The sequence below is a fragment of the Aplysia californica genome, unplaced genomic scaffold (assembly GCF_000002075.1).
Source record: "Aplysia californica isolate F4 #8 unplaced genomic scaffold, AplCal3.0 scaffold00437, whole genome shotgun sequence".
NCBI lineage: Eukaryota > Metazoa > Mollusca > Gastropoda > Aplysiida > Aplysiidae > Aplysia > Aplysia californica.
The window spans coordinates 397,209-405,520 of record NW_004797707.1 but is presented as its reverse complement, the minus strand read 5'-3'; the positions used below and the strand labels follow the sequence as shown (position 1 = coordinate 405,520).

The window sequence follows — 8,312 nt, the reverse complement described above, 5'->3', positions numbered from 1 at the left end:
TGTGTGTTTTTGTGTGTATGTGTGAGTGTGTGTGCACGTGTGCGTTGACATAGTGGGCCTTCATTCCGCCCACGTACATTTCCTTCTCTATCCCTCTCTCCTTCTCGCCCCCCCCCCCCCCCCAATCTGTCCAGTCTCCGTCTAACCTTCACTACCACCTCCCCACTCAACCACAGACAGCGAAATCAGAAGTACCACCAAGTCCCCGTTTCTAACTGAAAACCTCAAATGCGTATCGTATCTTTTCCAGGGCAATAAACAAACACCAGCATAACCATAACGGTGCTAGCTAATGCATTTTTGGAAAATTGTAAAAAACATTCGATTTCAATCGGTGTGAAAAGGATGGAACAATTACAAAACGTTATACTCCGCTACATATGTGAAAATACGTACATTTATTGTTAAAATGTTTATTAACAACAGGATTATGTAGGAGTCATTGACCGGATGAAACGAATAAAAAATATTGAATATTTATTGTGCTCTTTCATTCTGTATTTTCACAATTGTACCCCTATAACACCCAATCGCACCTACCTATTTGTCCGCCCACAGAATAAGTTTCATACCTACGCATATTTCACTTTAGACCTGATAATGCAAGAGGCTTTTATTCAATGCGGCTACACAGAGCATTAGAGAAAGTACACGGCGAGAAAACAGAGATGAATTTAAAGGCAGTCTGTTAGCATTGTGTTCTCAAACTTCATGGATCATTGTGTGGTAATCCCTTATCCTTCTTTTCGTCTTTGTTTTTACTTTTTGCTTTTTTGTTGGGGGGAGGGTGGTATTATTTTGTATAGTTTTGTTTGTTTGTTTGTTTGTGTGTTGAATGCCTGTTCGTTGTCTGTCTGTTTGTTTGTTTGTTTGTTTGTTTGTTTGTTCAATGAAGTGGAAACAGTATTTACGTGCTGTTACAATGCTGAATCATAATCTCTCTCTCTCTCTCTCTCTCTCTCTCTCTCTCTCTCTCTCTCTCTCTCTCTCTCTCTCTCTCTCTCTCTCTCTGTATGTAATATTATAATTGTGAAAGTTCATCACTTTGGTCGCTTATAAATTCCGAACCACTTAACTTTCGGATAACAAAAACTTAGAGGTAGTTCAGAATCATTTAAAGCGTGCACAGTTATATTAAGGAATCTGACATCACTATAGTTTAATTTTCAGTTTTTCATTAGTTTCGTTCAGATCTAATGTTGGGAAAGTCCGTCCTCTAAGACACCATTGTAAACAAGTGAGGCTTACGTTCACAAGCAGTGCGCACTGTTGGACGATCAGTCCTTTTGAGTCCGTTAATCAAACGAGGACCCAGCTAGTATAATTATAGATAGGAAAGGGGAAAGGGAACAAGAGGTGTGTGTGTGTGTGTGTGCGTGTGTGTGTGTGTGTGTGTGTGTGTGTGTGTGTGTGTGTGTGTGTTTGTTTGTGTTGTTTTAGGCCCAGACTCTGACTACCGAATGTGGTGCTTCTCTGGCCTCTATCCTTGTTAAAATTACCTTTACTTATTATATTCCAACTGGCTCACTTGGGACGAGCTTGGAAGGATGGCTCAGGAGGCAGGCTGACGTCACCACTGGGTAGGCGGTGTTCGGAAAAGCCTCGCGCGGATAAGTCCCACATTGGGACAAGGGCGAGTTACTGGTGAGCCGGCGTGATAAACAAAGAAGAAGGAACGTGTCTCTGTAGTACAACACACCTGTGAAACACTATTGTCTCTCATAACGCCTTCAAATCGGCAGAGTGCTTTTTGAACGTTGATTAGATATTGACGTACATTTATTGAAATTTAATAATGCAAATTATCGTCAGCAATCAATCTCTTGTCCACTGCACAGCCGACAAAAAGTGACCGGCGCCGCCGGTCTTGCCCTGTTAATGAACCGCCCCTGATCGTGAAATGGATATATTATACCTGTTTTGACCTCTGAGCAGTTTTGACCTCTGAGCAGACTAAAATCAATATCGGCTGTATAATTTAATTTGAACTATTTGCTATTAGCACTTCCATTGTTGTTGTTGTTGTTGTTGTTGGTGGTGGTGGTGGTATCAATCCAGAAACAGCTGGGTTCTCACCTATCTGTCCAATGCCATGTTGTCATGTAGTGATGAAAGCAGGTTTGCTGCAGTTGCTGTATTGTTCCAAAGAGTGTGTTGTCAGTGTTAGGTCTCGGGAGGGAAAAGTGCACCTCTGAGGTAATTAGTTAAGGGCTGTGAAGAGGAGCAGGTGATGATCCACAGTCTCATAAATATGTAAGTTACACAAAGGACACATTGGGGAAGTTCTTGATTTATTCTGCTCAAGTAGAAGTTGAGATATGTTCTGTACGTAGGCGGAAGATCGTGATTAGTTTCTTTCTCTGTAGGTGGTTGTTATTGTCCTTTCTATGTGTTGTGGTCAAATGTTGAAATCTGCCTGTCTTTCTCAAAGCCCACCTGTTCATCCCATCTTGATTGTTGCCACTTTAATGATTTGTTGTGCAGTGTTGTATGAAGTTGGAATGTTGGGTTGTTTCTTCCTAGATCCCGTTTTGGCAAGCGTGTCTTCAAAGGGAATCTTTGTCATTTCCAGGTATGTTTGAGTGTCTGTGATGTGATGCATGGTTCATTTTGGTTAAATTCGTTTCTTTGGTTTCCGTGTTTCTCAACTTTTGAAAAGATTTCACATGCGGCAGGCGGTGTGGATCTCATGCCACCGTGAATGAAACGAAGGGCATTATTTTGGACCTTGTCAAGGGTGTTGCAAGTAGTTGCACTGCACATAGTGAGTAGGCTATCCAGGGAAGATCGGACATAACCAAGGTGTAGAGCTCTCAGAGTTTGTATGTATGCTCCTCATGAACTACTTCACAGTTTCTTTAAAAGTAGGAGTCTTCTTTTTGCGTTGCTCTTTATGTTCTCCACTTGGCTTTTCATTGTTAGACTTTTCTCAGGTTTGACTCCTAGGTTCGTTGGTTGTTCTTCTTTGGGGATATTTTCGCTTTCTATCTTCAGTTGGAGATTTTCTTCGGCTGATTTAGAGCTCTTTGTAAAGATGATGTGTACTGTTTTCGTGCAGTTTATTTTGAGCCTCCATTTCTGACAGTAATTGTGGAGTCTCTTGAGGTGATCATTTAATTTCCCTGATCCTACTACTGTGCAGTGATGTGTCTGCCAGAGAGCTAGACCAAAAGTGTAAGAATCTTTTCGGATTTCAGCACGTTCGTTATATCATTGAAGAAGATCGGAAACAGAGTGAAAATCAGACAGGAACCTTGGGGTAGGCCTTCGTCGAGTATTTCCCTTGACTAGAGGGCGTTGTTTACCTTGGTTTCAATGTTTCGATCTGCCAGGAAGAACTTGATCCATTTATCAAATTTGCAAAAGTATCCCAAGGTCCCTCATTTTCCTGAGTAGGCCTTTTCTCCTCACTCTGTCGTACGCCTGTTGGAAGTCTACAAAAATAGCGACAGTGAGTTTTGCCATTCTGGATGTCTTGGCTTAGTTTGAAAAGCTGATCTTCTGTGTTGCTACCTTTTCTGAAGGTCAGAGCGACCCCGTCCGACTGTGTTAAAAAATGGCAGGCGTATACAGCTCAGTGATCGCCCCCCCCCCTCCTTTTTTTTCTCCACAGCGTCCCTCAACACCCCAATAGCAGGGCGAGACTGTCCACCCGCGAAAAAGAAGTGCTGAACGAACACTCGTCTTTTTGGGGTCCCCACGGCTCCTCACGTCTAGTCGTGTCAGTGAAATCACCGATATGAAATAAAGAGGAGGGCACTACTTTTTTTGGCTTCAGTTTTGCGGGGTAGTATATTTTCAGCCTTAGACAACAGCTTTCGATCTGGCATATTTGACAAACCGTCAACGATCAGTGTGTCAAGCCAGTTCCACCGCCTGTGAGTAGACGTGTGTTTGCTACTTTGGATTTAAGACTTCGAGTACGATTGTAAAATTCACCCTCACTGTTGTCCTAGCTTTGTCAGTGGTTAAGTGAGCAGTGAGTTCACACTTTAGTAATGTTAAGCAAATGTCAGTGACCCTGGGTTTAGATGGGTGGTCACTGGGGTGTGTCCTTAAGCAAGACCCGACAACCCTTGCTCAAAATACAGGGCGCTGCACAGTGGCAACCGGCGAAGGCATGTTTGTAAATTTGCGTATTTATGTATGTTTGTATTTGTTCATGTATTTAGCATATGCATGTATGTACATGATGTACGTATATGTATGTAGTATGTGTGTTTGCCATTGTAAACAAAATTGCCTTTCTGGGATCAATAAAAGTTTTATTTATTTATCTATTTATTTGTTACCTGTGAATTTTTACGAAAATCATTAATTACATTTCATGATTATTATAACGATTTGGAGCATGCGCAAGAGGAATTAATATACTGCACGATAATGTCCCTACAACCAGTCAGTTGGGACGAATACGTTTTTGTAAAATTCTCGGTTGTCTACCATGTTCTTTTGACTTTGATCAACGTGGCTCAAACCTGGTAATGGCCTTTCATCCCGGAAGTAGAGTCTCCTACTATCTTTGCCTTTAGTTTAAGACAGTGATCACAAATAGATTGTGGCGTCGGTGGCCTAGTGGTTAGGCTACCAGACCCGTAATCGTGAGACTGAAAAAACGAATCCTGGCTATTGAAAAACTGGTGTAATCTTCATGATCCAATATTATTGCCAAAGGAAAGGCTAGTTATTACTATGAGGTTAGTGAAAGTGTCATGTCACTATTTTCCGTTTACAATGTTCTAAATCATTAAAGTCATATCACTTATCATCATCACCACCCCCTCCCACCCCCCCCTCTCCCTCTCTCTCTTTCCTTCTCTCTCTCTCATTTTTAACATTTAACGAAATTAATTCATGCTAGCATGATTGATACAGCTCGACCATGTGCAATGTGGGGCCGATGAGTGAAACACAAAGCAAGTAAAACATTTAAACGAGAAAAGCTAATGATTTATTAATGAATTACTAGCTTGTTTTTGTTTATAAAGCTAATTAAAACATTCTTGTCCGGGATCAAATTTTTGCATTACCAGCGACTGGCGGCGGGCAAGAATTGCCAAGACATTCCGGTAAAATTGCCTGCGCGGGTTGCTCACAACCAACCGCTGGTAACACGCGTTAAAGGGAGGGGGGGGGGGGGGAGCTACACCCCCAAAGTCAAAATTCGGCTCAAAATCATGGAATTTGAGTTGTAGGCAATTTTAGCTTTCTCAGCCTCAGGTTCGAAGGCTGACTTGTTTGACAATGTAATCAAAGTGAAATGGGACCAGATAGGGCCTGGAGAAATCACACTCACACAAGTCACAAGAATCTTACTGGCACTGGAGGCGGCAACTCGAGTTGTGAATGAAAGCAAATCCTGAATTCATGTTGTATGCTTGTTCAACCGCTAAAATAATCGGGAAAGTATTTCATTAAATATTTATTCTAACTAACCTTAAATTTAACTTTAGATTTGAACACACGAACACCAAGGAAAGAAGCACAGATGTCAGCACTACAATGGCATGTTATACCAGACAGCCGAAACACTTTGGTAGAGCACGCCAATTATTAATTTTATATTTCACATTTGGCTGTTTTTTGTCTAGCTTTTCGCGGCCTGGAGCCGCTGTCATAATCGAGGTCACGATCTGATTATAGGACGTTAAAAAGTCGAGGAAAAACCCCCAAGCATTAGCAGTGTAGTAGTTGCAGGAGTCAAAGGATTATTAGGAGTTAGTTCCCCTCACATCTGTGAGGTAGACTCGACCAGTGTAATAGTTCGCTTAGATAATCAGCGCGTCTGGGTGCTTATAACTGTCCCCGAAATGGGTGAACAGGGTATATGCGATAATGAAACAGTTCTGACTGCTATGCACATGTTCCCTTCAACACAATTGGTTGACTCTTCCTGCCTCACTTTAAGCTTACTTAATCAAAGCTTGTGACTGCTTATGGAGTGGCCCGATAGGGGCGAACAGGCTATTTCTGTGGCAATGAAACGGTTTTGAAGGTTAGGCATACTGTTCATTGGTGATTATGAACGTCTTTTTACATTTAATTTATCAGGTTTACGTCTATGGGTGAATTTGACTGCGACAATGTTTCAAAATTAGGAAAGGAAGCAGTGATTATTTGATTATATAGACGCTTCGCTTCTGCTCAGTCTCTCCTACAACTATTTCATTGCATAAGAACCCCCCAAAACCGTATTTTTTCCCCATACCGGGCATGTTCGTAACCGCTATTTCCTCATAAAGTCAGTATTTTATTTTTCTTTATCAGTCGTTTTCTCAAAACGCGACTTTTCTCTATACTTTTTTTAATAACTCCACCATTTTTCATCCAATCTTCATGAAATTGTCACAGAATGAAAAGAAGAAATAATACTAAAAATTTGTGTGTTGAATTTTTGATATATGGAATACATTTTTGTTGGTGGTGTCTGGAATGTGGATTTTCACGGATTTTTCGCAAACTTGAATGCTACCTCAGGAAAAAATTCATTAAAAATTTTCTAATTCGTTTAGGAAAAAAACAACAGATCAATTTTTAGATCTAATGTTTGTGAACACGCATGCCAAAAACTAATTAATGTCCATGAGCGATAAGTGCGGTATTCATTACGTAAGACATGTCAATCAAATCCAATATGGCGGCGTATCCATGGAAACGAAACTTTTTTCTCAAATTTGATTGCGGATTTTAAGACTCCTTACTATGCTTGTTATATGTGTGAAATTTGGTAAAATTCGGTACAGTAATAAGCGAGATAGCCTTCTGGTGTAACCCCCCCCCCCCCTTAACTTCGGACGGTCTTGAAATAAACAAAAGACACTTCTCAAAGCGGGCATCTGCAGGTTAACCTGTAGCAGAAAACCTGGCGCACTACGGCCGTAACTTACCTTGCAAATACTTGTGACGACATTCACCGGTGAAGGCAAGGGTGACTATAATAAGAAGGAGGGGAGGGGGAGGTGGAAGATAACATTACGACATCATGATTTGTTGGTTTCCTACTGGGCCAACAGCCTCGGATGTAACGTGCTTATTACGTAATGTCCTTGTTTGTCCGTCTCTGCACTGACCAATTGACCAATGAGCCCGTCTTTTAGACACTGTAGTTAGATGTCCTTTCACTAGCTCTGTGGCGCACCACAAGGATACCTGATACTGAATCTTGTCAAGTTGTTCGTAAAGGAAAAACCGACGGTAAGATGTTTACTCTTTGTTTTTGTACGAGATAGCCTTTTACTATACATCAAAAGTTTTGAAGTTATTTTGCACTGACAACAGAAAATATATATGTGTGTGTGTGCGCGCACTCGTGTGTGTGTGTGTGTGTGTGTGTGTGTGTGTGTGTGTGTGTGTGTGTGTGTGTGTGTGTGTGTGTGTGTTTGGGGGTGGATGGTGTGCTATTCAGATGGTGTGCTATTCAGACCCTGGAGTAAAAGAGACTGGCGTAGAACGACAAAAAAGACAGAACAGCAGTTCTTTTCTATTACTACTTGTGCGATTTGCGTTTATTTTCTCATATGAATATAATATATAAAAATAATGTATATATATATATATATATATATATATATATATATATATATATATATATATATATATATATATATATATATATATATAGTATGTATATTATTATATCTAATATATATATATGTATACACACACACATATATATATATATATAGATATTTTATATATATATATATATATATATATATATATATATATATATATATATATATATATATATATATATATATATGAGAATTGTAATATGTTCCTGATGTCAGTGTTCAGTTGCCTCCTCGCCCCTTCTTTTTTCCCCCTCTTTTTCCCTCTTTATTTTCCCTTTCTCATTTTCCCTGTTTTACTCCCATCTCTCCCTCAACTTTTCAAATTATGTCAGGGAGCATGAATCCTTTTGTTTTAATTGTAGGAAGACATAACTCAAGTATGTTCGTGTTTCTTGTTTTAAAACTCTCCACTAAGACATGAGCTCACAGTTTCGATACATGTATGCAGCCAAATGTGTCATTGGTGGAGTTGTTTCTGTTTTAAAGTGTACTTTTCGTTTTGCGAGTTCCTATACCCCTTCAAAAAACACGCACACACATATTCAAACATACATATCATACTCACACTTACAGACAACATCTCACACACACACACACACTAACACACACACACACACACACACACACACACACACACACACACACACACACACACACACACACACACACACACACACACACACACGCGCGCGCGCGCAAAGTCTCGGCGGTCACTTGCCATGTAGAAATAGGAAAACC

General features: G+C 40.3%; 1 protein-coding gene across 1 annotated transcript in view; it reads right to left on the bottom strand.

The window, feature by feature from the left end:
- The window catches only part of LOC101852563 (twitchin), a gene marked incomplete in the record, with an annotated part of 226,069 nt that overhangs the window by 187,910 nt on the left and 29,847 nt on the right, over positions 1 to 8,312 (bottom strand).